This window comes from Pseudonaja textilis, chromosome Z (assembly GCF_049901715.1).
Source record: "Pseudonaja textilis isolate UNSWEBS1 chromosome Z, rPseTex1.2, whole genome shotgun sequence".
NCBI classification, from domain to species: domain Eukaryota; kingdom Metazoa; phylum Chordata; class Lepidosauria; order Squamata; family Elapidae; genus Pseudonaja; species Pseudonaja textilis.
In genome coordinates, this window is record NC_142008.1 from 51,046,254 (window position 1) to 51,072,371 (window position 26,118).

A 26,118-nucleotide genomic window follows, 5' to 3' on the forward strand; every position below is an offset into this window, starting at 1 on the left:
TGAATGCGCATGGAGCGTGGTAGGGTGAGCCGATAAACCACAGGATTAATAACCGCCTCGATAGGGAAGGGACCAATAAAGCGATGATCCAACTTCCTAATCGGACAATCGACTCGAAGATGTTTCGTTGACAACCACACCTTGTCACCCACAGCCAACGGAGGCGTCGCTCGACGCGAGCGATCTGCGAAACGTTTATAATCTGCTTTTGCTCGTTCCAATTGTCTGGAAATGAACTGATGTATGGCATATAACTCCGACAAAACGTCGCGTGCCTCAGGAACTGGAGAATCTGCGATCAACAGGGAGAAAAACCTCAGATGATAACCCACATTGGCGTAAAAAGGCGTCATGTGGGTGGAGGTGTGTTGAGAATTATTAAAGGCAAACTCTGCCAATGGAAGATAAGTCACCCAGTCATTTTGTCATTGATTTACAAAACATCTGAGGTATTGGGCGAGGATGCCAATTACTTTCTCAGTTCCGCCATCAGTTTCCGGATGGTGCACCAACGCTAAGCATACCTGTACTCGTAGAGCATTCATTAGACTTTTCCAGAATTGAGCGGTGAACTGAACACCGCGATCTGAAACAACTCTGTCCGGTAAGCCATGTAAACAGAATACGTGTTGTATAAAAAGCCGGGCAGTAACACGAGCCGAGGGTAATCTTCTACACGGGATGAAATGGGTCATTTTAGTGAGCATATCAACCACCACGAGTACCGTCGTATAACCTGACGACGAGAGCAAGTGTGTTAAAAAGTCCATGGAGATTGCTCCCCATGGTCTGCCCGGAGTCGGCAGTGGTTGAAGAAGTCCAGGAGGCACACCCGACGCTGCTTTCGCTTGTCGACATTGTACACAAGAAGCAACGTAGGCAAACACATCATGTCGAACTCGAGGCCACCAAAAAGTCCGGGTGACCAAGTGCAGAGTTTTGTAGAAACCAAAATGACCAGCAGCGGGATTGTAATGACATTGGGTCATGATGAGGGCTCTAAGTGTCCTGGTGGGTATATACAATAAACCCCGATGTCTTAACAAGTCCTCCTCCAAAGTCCATGGGGAATCAAGTCCAACTTCCTCCCTTTTCTGCTGCATCCATGCGTCTAATCGCTGCGCCTCCTGTATTCGATCCCGCAAATCTACTGGATCTTGAAGCACAGCCAAGGATTCCGGTGGCAACACCGTTCGTGGAGGAAGAGGATCCTTGGGACCGAGATATTTGGGTTTCCTAGACAACGCGTCTGCTCTCCGATTCTGTCCACTTGGAACATAAGTAAAGGAAAAATTGAACCTTGCGAAAAACAACGACCACCGGATCTGGCGTTGGTTCAACTTCCTGGCAGTAGACAAATGTTCCAAGTTTCGGTGATCCGTCCGAACCTCCACCTTATGCTGAGGCCCTCTAAGTGATGTCGCCAGGTCTCAAATGCAGCTTTAATGGCCAACAACTCCTTTTCCCAAATAGTATAATTACGCTCAGAAGCTGTGAGCTTCCTAGAATAGTATGCGCAAGGGAAAAGAGGTGCGCCATCCATTGGAGCTTGCAACAATACCGCCCCGATAGCCACATTAGAGGCATCTGTCTCGACCACAAATGGACAATTCGGATCAGGAGGCCTCAATATCGGCTCGGCCACAAACGCTTTCTTTAAAGTTTCAAAAGCCTGTTGTTGTGGAGGCCCCCACCAGAATGGGACCTTCTTATGAAGGAGCTGAGTGATAGGATCCATTAATTTAGCAAAACCTGGAATGAAGGTCCTATAGTAATTGGTGAACCCCAGAAGACGTTGCACGTCCTTTACTCGACGAGGGGCTTCCCAACTACACAAGGCCTCAACTTTTTTAGGGTCCATAGCGATGCCCTCGGGAGAGATGATATGCCCTAAAAACTATTGAAGACTGAAAAAAGAAACACTTCTCCAGTTTCGCATAAAGCTTATGCTCCCGAAGACGCTGCAGCACTTGACGGACCTGAGGAAGGTGGTGATCCCTGGACCGGGAGTAGATCAAAATGTCATCCGGATACACCATGACAAACCTATCCAGCATATCCCGAAAAATGTTGTTCATCAAATGCTGGAATACCGCGGGAGCATTGGTCAGACCAAATGGCATGACGGTGTACTCGAAATGACCATAACGAGTGCCAAACGCCGTCTTCCACTCATCCCCCTTGCGCATCCGAACCAGGTTGTAGGACCCACGCAGATCGAGTTTAGTGAAGATAGTCGCCTCCCGCAACCACTCCATTAATTCCGGAATGAGCGGCAAAGGATAACTATTCCTCACTGTGATAGAGTTTAACTGGCGATAATCACAACATAAGCGTAATTCTCCCAACTTCTTTTTAACAAAAAGAACGGGAGCCAAAAGAGGAGATGACGATGGTCGAATAAACCCCCGAGCCAAGTTTTTATCTAGAAATTCTCGAAGCGCAGCCAACTCGGGCTCTGACATGGAGTATAACCAACCCTTGGGCAGTGGAGCATTCGGTATCAAGTCCACGGGACAATCATAAGCATGATGCGGTGGTAATTGATCCGCCTCCTTCTCACTGAAAACGTCGGAGAAGTCCGACAACTCCAAAGGTAGAGAAACAGCAGAAGTGGCGATATCTTGACTGGCGCAGATATGTCTCAGATGGTCTACACATTGGAGACTTGGAAAAGAAATGGCGTTCTGTGCCCAAGCCACCAATGGATCGTGCAAACGCAGCCAGGACACGCCGAGAACCAAAGGGAGATGAAGGTTCGAGGTGATATAAAAACTTATTGCCTCCTCGTGATCCCCAATGATCATACGCACTGGCTGGGTGGCGAAACGAATGGGCCCAGACTTGAGCTCACGCCCATCCATGGTTTCCACCTTAATGGGTGGATCCACAGCAACCAATGGGATCTCATAGTGCATAGCAAAAGCTCGGTCCATAAAGCTGGTTGTAGCCCCTGAGTCCACCAACGCAACAGCGGGAATTCCCTCCTTCTGGGACTGTAAAAAAATTCAAGTGTCCAAAAGTAAATGCTGAGGAGGGCCAGGATTTGCTTCAGCAATTTGAGGTGGGGATGTGAAACATGCCCGACCTAGGGTTTCCTTGAGGTCAGGTCTACCCTGTTTTCCAGATGAGCCAGGAGTGGTTTCAGGTACGGGTCTGCGGGTCCCTCTCTGTTTGCAGGAATTAGCAAAATGTCCCGGACCCCCGCAATAAAGGCACAAGCCTTCCTGAAACCTTCTCAAACGTTCTCGCGCTGTTAAGCAAGGGCGGAGTGCTCCCAACTCCATCGGCTCCTCCGTCTTAACCGTGGTTAAGAAAAAGAGAAGGTGATTCCACAATGGGCCGTCTGCTTCCGTGCTGTTGTAAACGGGCTTCAATACGTAAGCACTGTATCACTAGTGAATCCAGGGTTGAAGCCCGCTCTGCATGTACTAACTCATCCTTAATGGTATCAACCAAGCCCTCCTGAAATGCATCCATATGGGCCGGTTCGTTCCAGTTAGAGTCCATACAGAGTAAACGAAATTCTGCAATGTATTCCTGCAGGGAACGTTTCCCCTGATTAATGTCCCATAACCGTCTAGCCACAGTTTGACTTTTAATTGGGTTTTCAAACATAACCCTCATTTGTTGCAGAAAACCCTGAAAATTATCCAGTAAAGGGCTATCTTGAGTTAACAAGGGAGTAGCCCATTTGGCAGCCTGCCCAGACAACAGGCTAATAATAAATCCTACCTTAGCCCGGTCATTTGGAAAGTCTTCAGGCCTCAAGGACATAAATAATTGACACTGCCCCAGAAATGCCGGAAACATGTCCATTTGTCCTGAAAATTTCTCCGGCATGGATACTGGGCTTTTCCTCAAGGGAGGGGCTGAAGGAGCAGCAGGAATTTGCAAGATTGAAATGTGATTCACCAACTGGGTTACCTGGTTTTGGAGGGTCTGGTTACTTTGTAGCAGCTGGTTTATTTGTTGCTGTTGCTGCTCCACCAAATACTGCAGTTGGGTTGAATCCATCTTGGTTTGAAGATGGTTTGTTTGGGCTTGGAAGCAAAACTGTTATGTCTCACCTATATTCATAGATGAGAAGACAAGGTTTCAGAATTCAAAATATTCAAGCAGAAACAAAACCAGATTCAAAAGGGTTAAATTAGCACAGTTTTCCAGTCCTTGGCAGACTTCCCGGAACCTGTCAGGCTAATCAGAATTGTCCATAACTCACAAGGTTACTTCAAATGTACTCTTCCGACTCATCAAACACTTTGCTTCCAAGCAAAGCTTGAGAGCCAGCACGCCTCTTTAAATCACCTGGATAGGCGTGTCAGTCTCTCCAATCAATGTTTGTCCTGACGCCTCCCTTCAGATTGATGTTTCCTGGTTCTTCTAGTTCTGGCCTCAATCCACGATCTGTCAGTTTCCTCGCTGGAAACTTCTGTCTCATTTTGTTGATCATTTGCTGGCATGAATGAAGTCAAAGGTTCTGGGGAGGATTGTCTCTGTGACAATCTCTCATCCTCCTGGCTCACGTCTGTGTCCTCTAATAATTCAGACTCCACATTCACAGCAGGCTCCAACCTTCCATCTTCAGAGTCATCAGAGTCAAAACTCCCAACAGGATTGATCCTTCCAGTCACAACACATACATATATACATGCAGGTCTTGGTGTGTTTGAAATGTCTTGGTGTGTTCGTCGAAACGTTGCCAAGATACTTCCAATGTTATGTGGGAGAAAACCCGAATAACCAAAGATCCAAATACAAATACCCACGAAAACCTCAGAAAACAAATACACACACACACACACACACACACACACACTTACGTTTTCGCGGGTATTTATATGTATGGTATTTAGGTTTCTTTGGGTATTTTCCCACATCTTCATAGTTGTGCTTTTAAAGTTATAGTGACATTTCAGCAGAATCTCATCTGCCATCCTCAGGCTTGACTGAAATGGATGCCAAAGCCTCACACACACGATTAAGAAAAAGATTCTGCTGAAACATTGCTATAACTTTAAAAGCACAACTATGAAGATGTGGGAAAATACCCGAAGAAACCTAAATACCATACATACATACATACATACATACATACATACATACATACACACACACACACACACACACACACACATGTATAAATGTGTGTGTGTGTATATATACACACATACAACTGGCAATCTTTATGTATATGAAGGGGTCTAATATTCTAAACATATCTGTACTTTCCTCTCATCTCTACATCATTTTAACATAAGGTATCATTTCACATTATTTCCCCCAATTCATCTTCAATATCAGATGTAAAGAGAAGGGCCTACAATAATGGTATGCAGTAAGGTAAGGCAGACAATGGAGAAGAGTTTTTATCATTGAGTTTTTATCACTGAACTAATTAATGCATTAAAGGATTGCCATTGCATACTATTTTGCAGAAGAGTCAAGATTAGCCATGCTTACCCAAGGAATCTGCACGATGGAGCAGAGGCATGACAACTACTCCCTCAGACTAGTACAATGAAAGGCTGTGTCAGGTGGTGCTCCATTCAAAATTCAAGAAAGAAAAACTTAGACTCTTTAGATTAGAGCAAAGAAATCTTTTACTGAAAATGAAGTGGTAGCATCAAATAGAATTCTGAATCTAAGAAATTAGGCGCGCAGACCACATATACAAAGTGTTGGAAACGTTCCCACCCCTCATAGTTCAAATGAGTCTTCCAATTAAAAGTTGTGAATATGATCATATGAGCATCTTCAGGTGGTGATGAGGCCTCTGTCCGTTGACCTTGAAATATTTTGATAAAGATTTGCAGCTGCACAGAGAAAAGAAAGCTAAGCGAGGAATAGAAACTTAAGAGCAGGAATTTATACTCACCCCCCACTCCTCATTTACACAACACAAGAATGTAACACCCCCAGCTCTCTTCCCAGACATCTCCCCTCCCCCTGTTACATATGGCAGCCAAAAGATGCAAAGCAGTAGAAAAGATCTTGAAGGCTGACATTCAGCCCTCCTAGAAAAAGGACGTTAGTCCAGGAAGTCGTCTTCCGAGTCGGATTCACTCTCTTCAAAGAAGGCCGGAGATCCCAACCCCTCTCCTTGCCGGAGGGGTGACCTCTACAACCTCCCCCGTCTTTAGCGCGGTTTCGCGAGGCTTGGCTGGGGGGTTTTCAGGTTTCCTCCCTCCTCTCTGCGCTGCCTTGGGATCCAACTTGACCCTGCAGTCTGCAATCCGGTGGCCCTCCTTCCCACATCGAAAACAGGCAGTGGATCTGGGTCTTGCCATCACTCCTCCTTTCGGAGGCTTAGGGGCCTCTTGGAAGCGGGGGGGACGGCTTGCTCCATCCAGAGCCCCACCTGAGTCTGCTTCGGGTCAAATCTATCTCCACTTCCTCTGCTAGCAAGTACCACAGCTGCAAATCATTTGGGTCCCTACTGGAAATACACATCTGGTATACGTCTTCATTTAGACCATCTTTGTAGGCTTCTATCAGGGCTCCCTGGGACCAGCCTCGGATATGGCAGGCCAGCTGTCTAAACTCTTGGGTGTAGTCGGCCACTGACCTCCTCCCTTGATTTATGGTTTTCATCCTGATCCTGGCCTTTCTCTCCCCCAGTGGGTCCTCAAATCTTGCCCGCAACGCAGTCATGAATATGTTGTAATTCCGCAGTTGGGGGGAGTTATCATTATGCAAAGTCACCATCCACTCTGCTGCTATTCCCTCCAGGGCCCTGGTAACACATCTCACTTTGGCTGCTTCAGAGGTGAACTCTTCCCCATATTCCTGGATATAGCTCCAAACTTGTGCTAGGAAGAAACCCAAGTCTTTGGGATTTCCCCCAAACTTCACTTCCAACAGAGGCAGCTTGAGAGCTCTGTGTCTTCTAGGGATCACACCTCCCACTGGGGGCCCTGGGGCTGCAGCTGGTTGCTGCGCTGGCGCAGTCTGAACTATGGGGGTAGGGGCAGCCTGGCTGTCTCTGGCTGAACTTGCTCCCCCTTCCCCTTCATACCTTGGAGCGACGTGAGGCTGTCCAAAAGCTTCATTAAGGAGCTGCCTGGCTTGATCCAGCAAAAATTCTCTCCTTTCCTTCTCTTGCCATGGCCCCTCTCTCCCACGCCGTCAGGTCATGGTGATTCCAGGAGGGGTGGGGCCAACAACCAACGACCATCTGGGCCTCTTAGCTGGAACTTCCTCCAGAGTAAGGTCGGCTAGCAATTCGGCTGCTGGCACCTCCGGTATCAGCAACAACTGCCCACCCCCCCACAGCTCCCAGGTCCTCCTCATCACTAGCTGGAGATGACATGATATCAAACCCCCTCGGAAGAAAACTGGATATTTTCTCCGGGTGGGCTGGTGATGAGATTCAGAATAATGTCAGGTGGTGCTCCATTCAAAATTCAAGAAAGAAAAACTTAGACTCTTTAGATTAGAGCAAAGAAATCTTTTACTGAAAATGAAGTGGTAGTATCAAATAGAATTCTGAATCTAAGAAATTAGGTGCGCAGACCACGTATATAAAGTATTGGAAACGTTCCCACCCCTCATAGTTCAAATGAGTCTTCCAATTAAAAGTTGTGAATATGATCATGTGAGCATCTTCAGGTGGTGATGAGGCCTCTGTCCGTTGACCTTGAAATATTTTGATAAAGATTTGCAGTTGCGCAGAGAAAAGAAAGCTAAGCGAGGAATAGAGACTGAAGAGCAGGAATTTATACTCCCCACCACTCCTCATTTACACAACACAAGAATGTAACACCCCCAGCTCTCTTCCCAGACATCTCCCCTCCCCCGGTTACTTATGGCAGCCAAAAGATGCAAAGCAGTAGAAAAGATCTTGAAGGCTGACAGGCTGAGTGGCTAGGAACACTCAGGGCAGCTGAGATAACTATTTTCCATGCTTCCATTACTATCATTCAGCTTTGCCTTGTTATAAATACGAGGTTGTCTCTGCCCATTTCAGGTGTATTAGGCAGTGGAATTCTTCCAGTAAACTGGCATAACATCATTGAAATAATAGCAAGCATGTTGGTGAAGAAAGAATCATATTAGAAAAAGCTTATATTCATGACCCTGGCTATTATATTATATGCCAACTATGATGAAACATCTGCAACAAAAATATCAGTGCAGGCCATATGGTAATTTGGATTCAAAGCCAAAAAGATTTATGCAAATCTATGAACATTGCACAGTTGAGTTGTGCAGGTTGAGAATATGGAGTATGCTTTTATCCTAATATGCTTAGCTCAGGACATGAATAATGAATAAATAAATAATTATATTTGCACCTCTTTCTGCCTTTGAATCTGAAATGCTGCTACAGATGATGAAAACATTATTTACAAGACCTGTAGAGTTAGCTTTGTTTTTAATCACAGGTGAAGAAGACTTCCTCATCAAATGAGATCCATGCAGTTTTACTCTTTTGCTTTGCATGCATTTTCTTTCCCCCCACCTGATGAATTCCATACGCAGTAGACTGTGGTACAGAGCAACCCTGGTGTTGTGAAGTAGCCGTTCTCTAATGGGCGACGGCCTGATTCACAACACCAGCTGCTACACTGAACCAGATGTTTTGGGTAACACACTGGATGTTCTTGAAACTATGATGCTCTGCATCCATACCTATAAAATCAACAACACTTAAATAAATAAGAATTGATTATTTTTTGTGATCATTGCTCTTTCAGCCTTTATAAAGTAAAGTAAGAATATTTTCCCAGGTCTAAATACATGTAGTAAGCCAATCATTGGATACTAATATCTCATTGTTTATCCAATTTCCTGCTACTCTGAACATCAGAAATAGCTAGTTTTCAAAGAATATGCAATTTTTTTATAGCAAAAGCAAAGAATTATAAGGAACACTGAAAATTGCATTACTCTTTATGGACTAAAGTCCACCATTAGAGACATTAGCTAGCAAAGTAGAACAAATTATGTATTATTACATAGCTAAATAATGACAAGGAGGCCATTAAATGCAACAGGTAATAATTCAAACATTTCTATACAAAGTTCAAGTAGATACCATACTTCAGAATAGACTGATATATTCACAATAACAATATTGATTATCCTATATCTTTGGGTGTGAGACGCATTCTTTGAATCTCAGTAATGTTTTGCAGTACATAAATGAAATGTGTGGATGCAATTTGATTTAACAATCTCATGCTGTTCCTTTTTTACTTTTCTTCTTTTCGAAAAAGTAGATGCTAAGCTATAGTTTTCTGAGTGATGGATTCTTAAAGTAGCTAAGTTCACACATCACACTTAGATGCAAATATAGCATGAGTGAGTCTAGTCAGGAGTGTTATCTTAGAGATAGAAAACGTTTAAGTCCATGAAGTAGTAAACATACATGTACTTGAATACAAAATATTCCTTACTGAAAATTTCAGAAATTGCTTCTGCTGGCTTCTTTTCCCTTGTGATGGTACCTTTGGAATTTATTGAGCTGAAATCTCAGCTTTCCTAATAAATCTATATAGGTAAATCCATAGGAGGATGAAAAAACTTTATTGCTTACTATTCTGTTCTGGGAACAGAGCTGGACAAACTGAGGCGAAGTGGCTTAAGGTTGCTCATGGTTTATTTTAAAAGATGTGCTAACAAGTGACAGGTCCTTTTATACTGAGCTGTCAAACTGGCAGCCAATCAGATTGCAGCAGGGTTCCCCCTGCTGGTGTGTGGGGGAATTCCAGACACAGCACTCCTTCCCACCTCGACAGTGCATGCTTAGTCTTGAAGGTAAGCAGGGCAGTGCCTGACCATCATGAACCTGCACAGAGTTGTTTCAGTCATCATGGCTGGAGGCGTTGAGGACAAGGGTTCTGGAACAGCTGGAGACTGCACCGGTGATTCATCTGGTGGAAGCTCCGAGGGAGACAGGGCTGGAATCTCAGGTAGTATTGCTTGTTGGCTTGTTGTGGGCCTGTTTTCTGCCTATGGGGATTCAACAGTGACCTTGGCCATATATTGTTCCAGCCTAGGACTCGCTCACTCTCTAAGCTGGTCAATATGGTGTTTCCATACTCTGCCATCCTACAGCTCTATTACATATGAGCAGGGCCCCATGATTCTAACAATAGTGGCAGTTAGCCATAAGGGCTTTCCTGCATAATTCAATGCGTAGACTCAGTCCCCTATTTTGAAAACCCTGGTTTTGCCTGATGAATCCAACAATTTCTCTGGGGGCATAGTTGGGGTGGAATCTATATAGGTCAGTCCTCAGCCTTTGTCCCATTAAGAGTTCAGCTGGGCTGCAGTTTGTTGTGGGACAGGGTGTAGCATGTTGTACCAATAGGTACTGCGCTATTTTTGCTGGCTAATTCCCCAGGCCCATTCTGGTCAGCACCTCTTTGGAGGACCTCACCATCCATTCTGCCAGGCCATTACTAGCAGGGTAAAAAGGGGCCACCAGCATGTGGTGGATCCCATGCCCTATCGGAATGACTCAAAAGTTCTAGATGTAAATTGTGGGCCATTGTCAGAAACTATGAGGTCTGGGAGCCCATGAGTGGTGTAGAAGTAGATGGTAACCACAGCCTCAGATGAGGTGGATGACATAAACAACATTTCCAACCACTTGGAGAAAGCATTGGTCACAATTAGGAATGTCTTCCCTTGAAATGGCCCCGTGAAATCTAAATGAATGCTGGACTAAGGAGGCTTAGGGATTTTCCATTCTCCCACCAGTGCCATGGGGGGTGCTAGCCTAGACTCTTGACACCACAGCCTGCCACCCACTCAGTTATAGTTTGGTCCATTTCAGGCCACCAAACATAACTCTGACCCAACGCTTTCATGTAGACAATCCCTGGATAACCCTGGTACAGGGCCTCTAATACTGGCCATTGTAAAGGGGCTGGAATGACCATTCTGCTGCCCCAGAGCAAACACCCCCTAAGGGTGGACAGTTCATGCTGGCAAGTGTCGGGCTTCATCGGCGCTGTCATACCGCCTGACACATTTCCATTCCAGGGGGCAAATAAACCAGTCTGAACAATCACGAGCTGAACCGGCTTTGGGGAAGGTTGACGGCTCCAGGCACAGCGTCTTTCTCACCCTCTCAACGCAGCCAGCTGAATGAACTTTCGGGCCAGCTTCCCAGCACACCGCTTCTCTTGGCGCGGCCAGCTGGATGGAGTTCCGGGCTGGTTTATCAGCTGATCATCTGTGTGCCATTTGTGTTGGGATTTTCAGGTTTTTTTGACTGGGGCTGGCGGTGCACATTGCAGGGTGGGGTACACCTGGGAAAGATTGGTTATATACACAATTTGAATATTCACAGGGGGTTGGATTGGGAACAGGTAGCATCGCAGGGTGGCAGCGTGCAGGGGGGCAGATGTTAGGATTTTCCTAGGGATGGTGGTTAAGCAATGATTGAGGTGGGGAGGGATTATAAAGAGCGCTGAGAGGCAGATGCTCTCAGCGCTGGTTTTGCTTGGGAACTGCCATTTGTTGCTGATTATTGGAAGAAACAGACTTCAATAAACAAGTTTTGCCACAATCAAACATGAGTAAAGTGGTTTATTGGTAAAGTTTCATCGTATTCCAATGGCAGCTGACAGAAAACCAACACTGAACCGGGGGGTAGTTCCACGAAGTGATACAATGGAGCTTTTATACCATCAATTTGGGGAGATGACATTGAGGGGGCCAATGGATAACAGCTCTGCAGGTCATAGACAAGCATTGGCTTCTGACAGTAGTTCTTTCAACACGTCTAGCCCAATGGGGTTTTGAGACTCTGATATTGGAAGAGGGCTGGAATGCTCGGATTTACACTCTAGGAGATTGGATGAGAGAGAGATAAGGGCCTGAAAGTTATTCCATGAGATCTAGTTCAATGGAAAGACCAGACATGGAATATGGGCCTCGTTGGGAAGGACAAACACCCTCCCCTGGCAGCTAATTTTGATGGTTCTGCGCCTAAAGTGGCTGTATTTTTGGGTCAAATATTGAACCATTTTGAACTATATGGTCAATGTTACCCATCCAATTGGTCTATGATTATTGCTGTTACTGGAGTAGGGGAGGCCTACGAATGGGCAGCTGATTTATTCCGAACTAGGGCAGAGGAGTTGGGGGATATAGGGCAGTTTTTAGCTGCCTTAAGAACTCAATTTGAGGATACATCTGCAGACAAACGAGCAGAAGAAGATTTGCTGGCCATGAAACAAAAAGGAAGAACAGCTAGGGAATATGTAAACGAATTCGGACGGGTGGTCAGTAAGCTTCCTTTATTACCAGAAAGTTTGTTAATTCATCTATTCAAAGAGGGTCTGGACCCTAACCTACACCAAGCCTGCCTCTATAGGGGGCCACATGTTAATCTACCTGATTGGTATCGAGTATCCATAGAACTAGATGATGGGCTTCAGCATCTGAAACCAAAACTCGAAAGCAGAGTCCAAACACAGAAGACTATGGATCCAGTTATCAAAACCCAGACCAGAGGAATCCCAATTTCATGTGGTAGGGTGTACTGAAATGTTTCTGATGTGATAGACTGGGGCATAGGGCTGTGGAATGTCCCATACCACCTTTGTCATTGGAAAGACTGCCTCGCACTGGCCTTGAGAGTAATCGAAGCAGATCAGGAAGAAGTGAATGGAATGGGCAAGAGAAAGTGAGGGATGTGAAAGGCAAATCACCAGATGGTCACATTGAAGAGGATAGTTCCAGTATACCAACTACGGTTTTGGTTGACAGTGAATTAGAAGGGGAGACACCTGATGATCCAATGGTAAGTAAACCTATCCATCCTTTTATTATACCCATTTCTTTATGGAATAAACGAACTGAACAAGGAATCAAGGTGGGGGCACTCACTGATTCTGGGTGCACAAGGTGTTTGATAACTAAAGGCGTGGTGGATAAATTTAGAAGTCATCAAACTGGGGGTTCCTATCAAATTTGAACAGGTGGATGGGTCTATATTAGGTGGGGTTCTGGCAACCCACAGAACTTAATATGTTAAAATGGTGATGGGTGAGCACTGGGAGTGGATTTCTTTTGTGGTGGTTCCGCATATGAATGAAGCTGTAATCTTGGGTCTCACCTGGCTTGATAAATGGGAGCCAACTATAAAATGGGAAGGACGGTATCATAAATTGAAATTAGTCGTTGGTCCTCACCCATCAAGTCATAATGAAGTACAACAAGCATCTCAACATATCTTAAAAGAGGAATCACAGCTATTGCTGGTATGATCCTACCCAATTGAATATGAAGATTTGGCTGATGTATTTAAAGAAGATGGGACTGATTGTTTGCCACCACACCATACCATGGATTGTGCCATAAAATTGACTCCAGGAGTCCCTTTGCCCAAGCCATGAATGTATTCCATGACCCCAAAAGAACAAGAAGAAATATGGAAATATACTGAAACAAAATTAAAGAGGGGTTTTATCACCCCAGGTAGGTCTCATATGGCAGCACCTGTGTTGTTTCGTGAGAAAAAACATGGTAGCCTACATCTATATGTGGATTATCGAAGTTTGAATGCCATCTGTGTGGAACCCTTATATCCATTATCACTAATAAAAGACTTGCTTATCACATTAGCACAAGGCCACATATTTACAAAACTTGACTTACGAGAAGCATATTATAGAGTATGAATTTGAGAAGGAGACGAATGGAAGACAATGTTTAATTGTCCACTTGGTAGTTATTATTATAAAGTGATGCTGTTTGGGTTGCAAGGGGCTCCAGCTGTGTTTATGCAGCTGATAAATGAAGTGTTACACGAACATTTATATAACGGTGTTTTAGTTTATTTAGATGATATTTTGATTTATTCAAAATTAAATTAGTAAGGCAAATGCTTAAAAAATTATTAGATGCTCAGCTTTATTAGAAGCTCTCAAAATGTGAGTTTCATACTCAACAACTGGATTACTGGGTTACCGTATTTCTGAATGAGGTATTGAGATGGACCCAAGAAAGTAGAAACTATTAAAATGGCAAACCCCTACCACTAGGAAACAGTTGCAAAGTTTCTTGGGGTTTGCCAACTTTTATCGACAATTCATTCCACAGTTTGCCGATATCACTTTACCTTTAACAGTTATGTTAAAAACCAAATCTATTGGAATTAAAAATCTGAACTCAAGTACTATGTTACCATGGACAGATATCTGTCAAAAGGCATTTAATAACCTAAAGGACTTATTTGCAAAAGAACCTGTGTTGAAACATCCAGTTGTAAATTTACCATTTGTTGTCCAGGCAGATGCCAGTGATATGACAGTGTGAGCTGTACCACTGCAAAAGAATGTGGATGGTATCTTGCAACCTTATGCATACACTTCTCGGAAATTCAACCCAACCGAATGTAATTGGGTGATTTGAGAGAAGGAGGCTTTTGTGGTTCATTGGGCATTATTGACCTGGAGACATTTGTTGGAGGGCAGTCCAAAACCTTTTGAGGTATGGACTGACCATAAAAATCTGGAAGCCCTCCAAAATCCACATCACTTATCACCAAAGCAGGTTCGCTGGGCATTGTTTTTCAGAAAATTCAAGTTCACGTTGAAATATGTTCCATCAGGAAGGAATTTTATGGCAGATGCCTTACTCCCACTTCCTCAATATCATAGTAAACATGAGGATACAATTCAACCACTTATACCAATCATCGATCGAACCGAGCCATTAAAAAACACTATACTTGCACCAGATCTACCTGTATTGTTAACAGAAGATGAGTGGTTAACACATAATAAAAATCAAATAATGAAACATGGTATTGCCTGGTGTGGAACCAAAATCTACGTACCAAAAGTGTTACAATCAGTGGTGTTAAAACGATGTCATGATGGGGGACATTATGCAGGACATTATGGATTCTTGAAAACATTACATCTGGCAAAATGACAATTTTGGTGGCCAGGCATGCGATCGAATATTGAAACTTATGTGAAATCATGTCCAGTGTGTTTAGTAAATAAAACGAAGATAGGAAACCCAACAGGCTTGCTGCAATCTGTCTCTGAACTGATGAAACCTTGGCAAGACATTGGGATGGATTTTATAGTTGATCTACCAGATAATAACTGGTACACAGTTATATCGAATATTGTTGATTTATTTTCAAAACAGGCACATTTTGTACCTTGCAAAGGAATACCGTCAGCTAGATGATTAGCACAGTTGTTTATACAACATATATACCGGTTACATGGAGTGCCTAAAAGAATTATATCTGACAGAGTACAGTTTACGTCAAAATTTTGGTGTGAATTCATATATGCAATTGGATCAACACAAGGATTAAGTACAGCTTATCATCCAGCTACTAATGGAGCAGCTGAATGAGCTAACTCTGCCATTGAGCAATATCTCTGGTGTTATGTTAATTATCAACAAAGCAATTGGACGACCTTACTGCAATACACTGGGGTCGCATATAATAATGCAGTGCACAGTAGTACCAGTTACTCTCCCTTCCAAATAGCTAATGGTATGGAGTTCCTACCTATGCCGGAATGGCCTCATGCTGAACAAACTCAGGAAGCTCCAAATACCACCACGTGGGTGGACAATATAAAGAAACAATGGGACTCAGTTCAAATTGCATTAAAAAAGGCACAGGAAGCCTATAAAATTTAGGGCGATAGAAAACAGTCTGACCAGAAACCCTATAATATAGGAGATTGGGTCTATCTATCAACAAAATACATACACCTAGGTCTAAGTAAGAAAAAATTAGGACCAAAATATATTGGACCATTCCAAATAGTATGAATCATAAATCCTGTCATGGTGGGTCTTCAACTACCATCTCGCTTTAAACGACTTCATCCCGCATTCCACATCAATCTACTGAATCTCGCTGATATGATCAGACAAGAACCGAGATTGATGGCACCAGGACTGGCGATGATTGAGGGTAGGGAGGGATTATAAAGAATACTGAGAGGCAGATGTCTCAGTGCTGGTTTTTCTTGGGAATTGCCATTTGTTGCTGATTGTTGGAGGAAACAGACCTTAATAAACAAGTCTTGCCACAATCAAAACCTGAGTAAAGTGGTTTATTGGTAAAGTTTCATCGTATTCCAATGGCAGCTGACAGCAAGTCTTAAAATGGCAAAGCTCTGCATCCACAAGCCCCTGTGGCCACCCCCTTATGAGTCCAGCACTCATAATAATAGTGTGTCTTTGGTGGGTTGTTTAGCAAGTCTGTGGCTGTGATTGGAAATTGGAGGTCATCTATTAGGAGGATATTATTCCAGTGCTGGGTCCTCCCTGGTGGATGTGGGCAACAGCTTAAGGTATCGGCATAGTTGAGGTGTTTAGTGGGGCAATAAGATAAAGAATAAGAATAAGCCGCTAGGAAAACCAGTGCAGAAACACATTTTACGAAGGTGCCCCCCCCACCCAAGAAGCAGCTAAAATGCTTCCACGGTTCCCACCGCTGCTGCTGCTGTTATTGGAGACGGTGCTGGCGGTTATTGGAGATGGCGCTGGTGAGAGAGGGACAGCTGCAGCCCGGCCTGGTTGCTTGGAATGCAGGAATGGGCTGCGCACCGGGACTTTTGCAAACTTGCAGAGCCCGAGGCTGGAGCACTAAGGGTATCAGCAGCAGAGACACTCACTCGGCTCTTCTCATGCCCACCCAGCCACTCGGGATTAAACCAAAACGCAGTGCGCAGCACTCCCAGGTACCTCAAAATCTTTTTTTTCCCTGTTGTTACAGGGACGGAGAAAAAGCGGGAGTGACTCAGATGCTGTTGTTGGAAACTGCGCTGGTATGTGGGGGAGAAATTAATTCACCCCGAAAAGACATCCTAGCTGATTTTTTGGGGCTCAAAAAGAAATAAGGCCCGGCCTTATTTTGTGAGAAACATGGTAGTTCATTTGGCTCATCCAGTTAAAGTTTGTGTATAACATCGTGGGCATCTCCAGGTGGTGATGAGGCCTCTGTCCGTTGACCTTGACATATTTTGATAAAGAGTTGCGGCTGCGCATAGCATAGGATAGAAGCCTAAGCAAGAATCTTCCCCCACAACTTATGCAATTCTGTTTTTTAAAACCTCCACTTCACTTCCCATAATCATGTCCCCCCCTCCTCCCCGTTACTTATGACAGCTGAAAGATGCAAAGCAAATCCATGTATAAATATCCATGTATTCATAACTATGTTTTTACTTATACCTATTATCAAGATAATACCTATTATCTTGTAAGCAATTGAAAACCAAATAAATAGTAAGTTTTTGACAGTTTTGAAAGCGGTGGCCACCATTTCCTTGCCAAACCAAGGTTTTTCTGGTTGTTTTTTTTTTTTTTTGTCTTAACAGTCTATGTATGGATTCTGCAATGGAGGCTTTGTGGGGAATGAAGATGGCATAACAGTTAAATAGTCCCAAAAAGACTTTTAATTCAGTTTGTTTGAAAGGTGTTGGAGCTTCTTTAATAGCCTGAATCTTAGCTGACATTGGATGTAATCCTTCTGAGTCTATTAGGAAACCCAAGAATTCCACTTGGGGAACAGCTAGTGACATTTGTCTTTTTTTAGTTTAAGACCTGCCTTTTGGAATTTACTGAGCACTTCCCTGAAATGATTCAGGAGGTCCATCTCATAATTGGCTGAGACGAGAATCAAAATATGGAACAACTCCAGGAATTCCTTGCAACAGTTATTCCATCAAACTCTGAAATATTCCAGGTACCGCACTAACTCCAAATTGTAAATGATGGCACTTGAAATCACCTCTATAAGTTACTATCATTTGGGCCTCAGCAGTGCCATCATCCACAGGGAGTTGCTGATAAGCCTGAGCCATATCTAGCTTTGCAAAAAAATTTCCCATTACCTAAGAAGTACAGCAAGTGTTGCACCACAGGAACTGGGTAGGTGCTTTATTGTAGGGCTCGATTGATTGTGCATATCAGAAGATTTGTTTGTGGATAAAGGATTTTCTGACAGATAGGCCACAGTCGGTAAAGATGGGATCTCACCATTCTTCTACTCTGATACTAAGTACAGGAGCCCCCCAGAGTTGTGTGCTAAGCTCCTTTCTTTATTCTTTGTACACACGACTGCACCCTATTGTATAACACCAACACAATTATTAAATTTGCGGATTGGTGGGGTTTCTTAATAAGAACAATGAATCTGCTTACAGAAAGGAAGTACAAAGGCTGATACTGTGGTATAAAGAAAATAATCTTACAGTTAACACCAAAAAAACTAAAGAACTTATAATTGACTTCAGGAGGAAGATAGATGTACATTTACCATTGTACATAAATGGTGAGGAGGTGGAAAGGGTTGGTAGTTTTAAATTTCTGGGCACTTATATCTCGGAGACCTCTCATGGACTATGAATGCTAACATGCTTGTGAAGAAGGCATAGAAAAGGCTGTACTTCCTGAGAATGCTCAGGAAGATAAATCTATCTCAGCATCTACTTCTGTCCTATTACCACAGCACCATTGTTATGTCTTACCTTTCTCCTTTCCAAGAAAGATGAAGAGTCCAAACTCAAACAAATACAGGCAGGCAAGAAGACCCGGTCTTTACAGAGTTAATTCCTTTATACAGATAATGTTCTTGGCATTCTAACACATGCTGCCTGCCAAGTCCGAAATGATAACAATTAATCACTAAAGCTTCCAACACAGACCACAAGAAACAATCACACCGAAGCCTGAAAGAAAAGTAAAACTTTGTCCCGTACAAAGTTTCCAGAGAAAACACACCCACTTTTATCCCCTGTGGGGTGTGTCTCAATGACTCAGCTCACTCTCTGATTCGCCCATGCCTCCTACGTTGCAGCTCACACTTCTTCCTACGACGCTGCCTAGGATCAAGCCAACATTTGTCTACTTGATTCCCTGTCAGAGGCTGCTCCGATATGCCCTCCTCCTCCTAATTAATCTCAGGCTGTTCCTCTCAGTTATCTGCTGAAACCTGAGGTATTATCAGGGAAGAAGGCATTGCCAAAGAGGAAGGTCCTGGGGAGGAAGGCATTCCCAATTCCTCCTCCTGATCTTCCGAGTCCTCTTCCTCTAACAACGCAGGCTCAGGAATTGGAGCCACAACACTATCCCTCACTGCAGGGCCCTTCCCCCGAGTCTGATGGTCAGGATGTGGTCTCAAGGGGAACTGGTCATGGAACCTCTGTATAAGGTCTGGGGCGTGGATCGTGGAAGCATCCACCCAGGAAAGAGCCTCCGGTCCATCCCCCTTCCTCTTGATCAAATACTGGAACCGTCCTTTCAGCCAGTGGGAATCCCTAATGCTGGCCACGTTGCCATCTACTGCATCATTATCATCAGGTACAGGTGGTGGATCATCAGCTGCGGGAGATTGGAGATCACACGAAGGGGCGTCAGGGACCAAAAGGGAATGGTGGAAGACAGGATGAATTTGCATGGAGCGCGGTAGAGTCAGTCGATAGGTTACGGGGTTGATGACTACCTCAATGGGAAAGGGGCCGATGAACTGATGGTCCAGCTTCTTTATTGGGTGATCGACCTGAAGATGTTTTGTAGACAACCACACATGGTCTCCCACAGCCAGTGGAGGCATCACCTGTCGAGAGCGATCTGCAAACTTCTTATAGTCTTCCTTGGCCCGTATCAGTTGCTGTCAAACTAATTGCTGAACAGAATGGAACTCCTGAGTCTTGGGAACTGGGGAGTCTAAGAGCGTCAATGGAAAGAACCGCGGATGGTACCCCACATTCGTATAAAATGGTGTCATATGGGTGGAGGTGTGCTGGGAGTTGCTGAAGGCAAACTCTGCCAGAGGGAGATAAGCAACCCAATTGTTCTGTCGTTGGTTGACAAAACAACGCAAATATTGCTCAAGAATGCCAATGACCTTCTCTGTCCCACCATCAGTCTCTGGATGGTATGCTGTTGACAAGCAGACCTGCACCTGTAACGCGGTCATCAGGCTCTTCCAAAATTGGGCTGTAAATTGGACACCACGATCAGAAACTACCCTGTCTGGCAGACCATGGAGATGAAAAACATGCTGCAAGAACAACCGGGCAGTAGTACGGGCCAATGGCAATTTACAACATGGAATGAAGTGGGCCATTTTTGTCAACATGTCGACCACCACAAGCACAGTTGTAAATTCCAAGGATGATGGTAAATGAGTCAAGAAGTCCATGGAAATTGCTCCCCATGGTCTTTCTGGAGTCGGCAGAGGTTGGAGGAGACCAGGAGGTGCACCCATCGCGGCTTTTGCTTGCCTGCATGGTACACAGGACGTGACATAGGCATGGACATCATGCTGTACTCCAAAAAGGCCACCAAAAAGTCTGCGTGACAAGATGGAGGGTCTTAAAAAACCCAAAATGGCCGGCTGCAGGGTTGTCGTGACACTGAGTCATAATAAGGGCTCAAAGCGGCCCTGTGGGTACGTACAACCAACCCCGATGCTTGAGTAAGCCCTCCTCCAAAGTCCATGGTGAGTCGGGTCCAATCTCCCCCATCCTCTGCTGCGACCAAATGTCTAGGCGCTGCATCTCTCGCACCTGAGTCTGCAAATCCACCGGTTCCTGGACTGCGGCCAAGGATTCTGCTGGCAGCACCATCCACAGAGGAAGGGAGTCCTCAGGGCAAAGGTACTCAGGTTTGCAGGACAGGGCATCCGCCCTCCGATTGTGACCACTGGGGATATAGGTCACCGAAAAATTGAACCGGGCAAAAAACAACGACCACCAGATCTGCCGCTGGTTCAACTTTCTCGCCATGGACAAGTGTTCTAAATTCCGATGGTCCATCCGGACTTCCACCTTGTGTCAGGCCCCCTCAAGATGATGTCGCCAAGTCTCAAACACAGCCTTTATAGCCAGCAACTCTTTTTCCCAGATGGTGTAATTGCATTCGGAAGGAGTGAGTTTCCGGGAATAGCAAGCGCAGGGAAAAAGAGTGATGCTATCCGCCAGGGCTTGCAACAGCACAGCCCCAATAGCCATGTTGGATGCATCCATCTCCACCACAAAAGGATGATGCAGATCAGGGTGCCTCAGGACGGGTTCTGTGATGAAGACCTTCTTGAGGGCTTCAAAAGCCTGTTGCTGTGGGGGGCCCCACTGGGACCAGGACCTTCTTTCAAAGGAGCTGGGTTATTGGACCTGTCAGCTTGGCAAAACCTGGGATGAAGGTCCAGTAATAGTTAGCGAACCCCAATAGGCGTTGAACATCCTTCACGTGACGAGGGAGTTCCCAACTACACAAGGCCTTCACCTTACGCGGGTCCATGGCGATGCCTTTGGGAGAGATGATGTGCCCAAGGAACTCTATGGAAGTCTGAAAGAAGAGACATTTCTCCAGCTTCGCATAAAGTTGGTGTTCCCGAAGGCGTTGCAAGACTAGACGAATGTGTTGAAAGTGGCTGTCCCTGGACCTGGAATAGATCAGAATATCGTCCAGGTACGCCACCACGAACTGATCTAACATGTCCCAAAACACATCATTCATCAGGTGCTGGAAGACCGCGGGGGTGTTGGTCAACCCAAATGGCATCACAAAATGGCCGTATCGGGTGCCAAATGCCGTCTTCCATTCGTCCCCCTCTCACATCCGCACCAGGTTGTAGGCCCCTCAAAGATGGAGCTTGGTGAAGATAGTGGCCTCCAACAACCTCTCCAACAACTCCAGAATGAGCAGCAAGGGGTAGCTATTCCACACCGTGATGGCATTTAACCGGCGGTAATTGCAGCACAAGCGTAAGTCTCCAAAGAGAACTGGGGCCGAGAGAGGGGATGATGAAGGCCGGATGAACCCTCGGGCCAAGTTTTTGTCCCAAAAGTCACGTATTGCGGCCAGCTCAGGCTCAGACATGGAATACAAGCACCCCTTTGGCAGTGGTACATTGGGCAGAAGGTCCACTGGGCAATCATAGGGCTGATGCGGGGGTAACCGGTCCACCTCCTTCTCACTAAACACATCCGAGAAGTCCGACAGTTCAGGAGGTATGGAGATGGCAGAGGTGGTGATGTCCTGGCCAGCACAGGTGTGGCGTAAGTGGTCCACGCACTGCAAACACATTCTGCATAAGCGCACCCATGTGCCTACCGTCCCTGTCCTATTTCTCCTTTTATATAATTTTTATTTTTCTTATATGTATCCATGAATTCATAATTATGTTTTTACTTATACCAATCATATTGTAAGCAATTGACAAATAAATTTAAATAAAATAAATCTTCCACAGGAATTCAGTGTGGTTTTGATTAATGCAGTCTATTTGTCCCACCTGATGCCAATACCACCATAACTTTGGGATTCTTATATAACATTGCTAGTAATCAGCAGAATAAGTATCCTGATGCTGTGCATATCATCGCGGGAAACTTTAACCAAGCTGATTTAAAAGAAGTGTTCCCTAAATTCTATCAGCATGGTAAGTGTACTACTAGAGGAGCAAACATATTGGACAAAGTATATACCAATATCAAACATGACTATAAGGTTATACAATTACCACATTTGGGACAATCAGACCGTATGTCACTGCTTTTAGCACCAGCGTACATCTCTCTTAAGATACGGGCAGGGACAGAACACTCACAATGAGTGTTTTTCAGAAAGGCACATTATTTTCTTTGTATTTAAAATATTGAATGGTTTTTGGTACATGATAATTTAACCGCTGTAATAGGAGCATAAGTAATATCCAAGAAAGAAACAAAAGGTAAAGCAATTTTAAACACAGTTTGTAAAAACCTGGAAAAATATAGACATTTAACAAAATGACAAGATAGATCAATGGCTATGCCTCTACAGTCAGGAATTCTAAGTATAAATTATCTGTATGTGAGTCAAAAACATCTTTATTTTATAATCTTACCATATCATCTTATCTTTTTATTTTTTGTTTGTTTGATTTTTATGGCTGCCCATAATGATTCTCACTCAATGATTCTGGGTGGCTTATTGTTCAGTGACTATATTGAAGATATAGGAGAAAACCATAAAACCTTAACCAATGTGTATAAGTTGATAAAGTGCTAAACTAAGATGGAAACATCTAGTTGAAATCTACTCACCACGGAATATTGCTGGTTGATTTTAGTCTAGGTAGTTTCTCTTTCAGCTCATCCTAGCTTATAGGAATGTTGTTGAAGACATACAATACAGAGTAACCCAATATAACCTACTTTGACCTCTTAGAAAGAAAGAAAGAAAGGCAGATCTAATAAAGAAATAATTCTCTATGTACAAATGGTTGTAAATGAAGAAGACTGGGAAACAAGCATTTAACACATGCATGTGTTATATATATCAGAAAATAAAATACAGGCTGAATAGTGAAGACCTTGTTAACACATTCTTTGGCTCAGTATTTCTAAACAGCAATGGATCATGCCCAGTATTTCCTAGTCGAACCACAGACAACTACAATGATCTAATACATATCGATTTTACAGTAGACAATGTTGAAAAAGCACTATGCAATCTAAAACCATCTCTATCTATTGGACCGGATGGAATATGTGCCTACTTCTTAAAAAAGCTATCCACTGCCATAGACGAACCTCTAAGCATAATCTTTGAAAAATCTTTCAGGACCAGCTCCTTGCCAAACCTATGGTCACAAGCCACGGTCATCCCCATCTTCAAAAAGGGAGACCCCAGCCTAGTTGAAAATTACAGACCAATCTCTTTATGCTGCATCACCTGTAAAGTCATGGAATCAATTATTAACCAATCCATTATCTTCCATTTAGAGACAAACAACCTACTCTCTAATAAACAATTTGGTTTCAGAAAAAAACTATCCAGCAATCAGCAACTCTTACACTGCAAAAACATACAGATTACACAACTCGATCAGGGCAAAGCAATAGACGCAATCTACATAGACTTCTGTAAAGACTTTGATTCAGTGGTACACGACAAGCTACTCCTAAAACTAAAATCTTATGGTATCTCTGGACACCTGCATAACTGGATAGAAGCATTCCTGTCAAACAGACAACAAATGGTCAAAATTGGAAGCGTCCTATCAAATTCTGTACCTGTCAACAGTGATGTCCACCAAGGCAGTGTTCTAGGACCAACTCTCTTCATACTCTACATAAATGACCTCTGTGATCATATTAAGAGCAACTGTGTTCTCTTCGCTGATGATATAAAGCTATTCAACACCACAGACAATACTGCTATTCTTCAAAAAGACCTCAACTATGTGTCAGAATGGTCAAACAAATGGCTCTGTCTTACATATTGGCAAAAAAAATCAGAAAATAAAATACAGGCTGAATAGTCAAGACCTTGTTGACGATCCAAACTCTGTCAAGGACCTTGGAGTACTCATCTCAAATGATCTAAGTGCTAGAGCCCACTGTAATTACATAGCCAAAAAGGCATTAAGAGTTGTTAACCTAATCTTACGTAGCTTTTTCTCTGATATTACACTAAATAACTAGAGCATACAAAACATTGCTAGACCAATACTCGAATACAGCTCCTCAGCCTGGAACCTACATTACGTATCTGATATTAACACAGTTGAGAAAGTCCAGAAATATTTCACAAGAAGAGTTCTCTACCCCTCTACTCGTTGCAGAATATCTTATGCCACCAGACTTGAAATTCTAGACCTAGAAAACCTAGAACTATGCCACCTTCAGTCCAATCTAAGTATAGTATATAAAATCATACATTGCAATGTCCTACCCGTCAATGAATACTCCAGCTTCAACTATAACAATACAAGAGCAAACAATATATACAAACTCAAGGTTAATCGCACCAAACTTGATTGCAGGAAATATGACTTCAGCAACAGAGTGGTCAATGTCTGGAATACTCTGCCTGACTCTGTGGTTTTTCCCCCAAACCCCAAACACTCTAACCTTAGACTTTCTACTATTGACCTCACCCCTTTCCTAAGAAGTCTGTACAGGGCGTGCATAAGTGCACCAACGTGCCTACCGTCCCTGTCCTATTGTTTCTTTTATTTTTCTTATATGTATCCATGTATTCATAACTATGTTTTTACTTATACCTATTATCTTGTAAGCAATTGACAAACCAAATAATATAAATAAAAATAAATGAATATGGAAGAACAGATGCCATTTTGAATCTAAGGTATGGAACAATACTATTACTGTCAGAGGAAAGGGGGGAAACCCCTGAATAAACAGCACAGAAATCACATGCTATGTGGCTGCTAATAATTGCTGTTGAATTTATAGTTATAAATTAGTTTTACTTCACTATAAAATTTAATCAATTTATTTAGTTTCCTCTTTTATTGTGTTAAAAACTAAAAAGTTTAAAACTTTTAGCATATAACTTTTCAGTCAGCTGAACATTCTAAGGTTCTATACCTTTCTTCTATATGTGAACACAAAGAGTCTTATTTCATCCACACTTTTCTATTTTGTCAATTTGATTGCAACATAAAATCCTCATTCACTGTACTCAAAAGGGGGCCTTCTGCGTTTTCTTCAAACACAGCCTTGATCAACAATGTACTGGGCTGAAATCACAAACAAAATAGAAATCCATAAGAAATTTGCCTAAAATTAAATTTGTATGAAATATATTATGAATATAGCAGAAACTAAGCAAGCCCGAGTGATAATGTAACAGGAATTCTTCTAAATATGTAACAGCCATTCTCAAGCACTGGAAGCTATCTTTTTGTATCAACATGTTATTGCCAATCTTTTACAATAGGCACTAAACATCATTTAAATGTGTGAACTTTATTTCCTGGAATGTCCCAGCCGGAATGACCAGAATTGAAAAATATGGGAGAACATACACATGCTTAGAAAGCACCAGACTTGGAGAAAACTGTTTATTCTTCCATTCTCAATTCTATTTCATTGCCTATGAGGTTCAACAGCCAACATGGAACTGCTAAATAACCTTTCTGTGGGTTCATATGTCTAAGGAGACCCTTACTTGTGTCTTAATTGCTATTTCATACATTCTGTATTCTTTTGATGGTGATATCTTTTGAAACTAAGAGGAAATATTCCCCCATACTGCTTTAATTCTGCATCAGCTATCTTTGCCTCCTAAACACACATACTTATTTTGATTTTTATGCCTTTATATTGGAATCAGACTAAGATACCCATAATTTTGAGGCTGCACTCTTAG

At 43.4% G+C, this 26,118-nt stretch overlaps 1 pseudogene; it reads right to left on the bottom strand.

The window, feature by feature from the left end:
* Nucleotides 1–20,142: 20,142 nt before the first annotated feature.
* LOC148124003 (uncharacterized) lies at nucleotides 20,143–21,450 on the bottom strand (annotated as a pseudogene).
* Nucleotides 21,451–26,118: the final 4,668 nt, after the last annotated feature.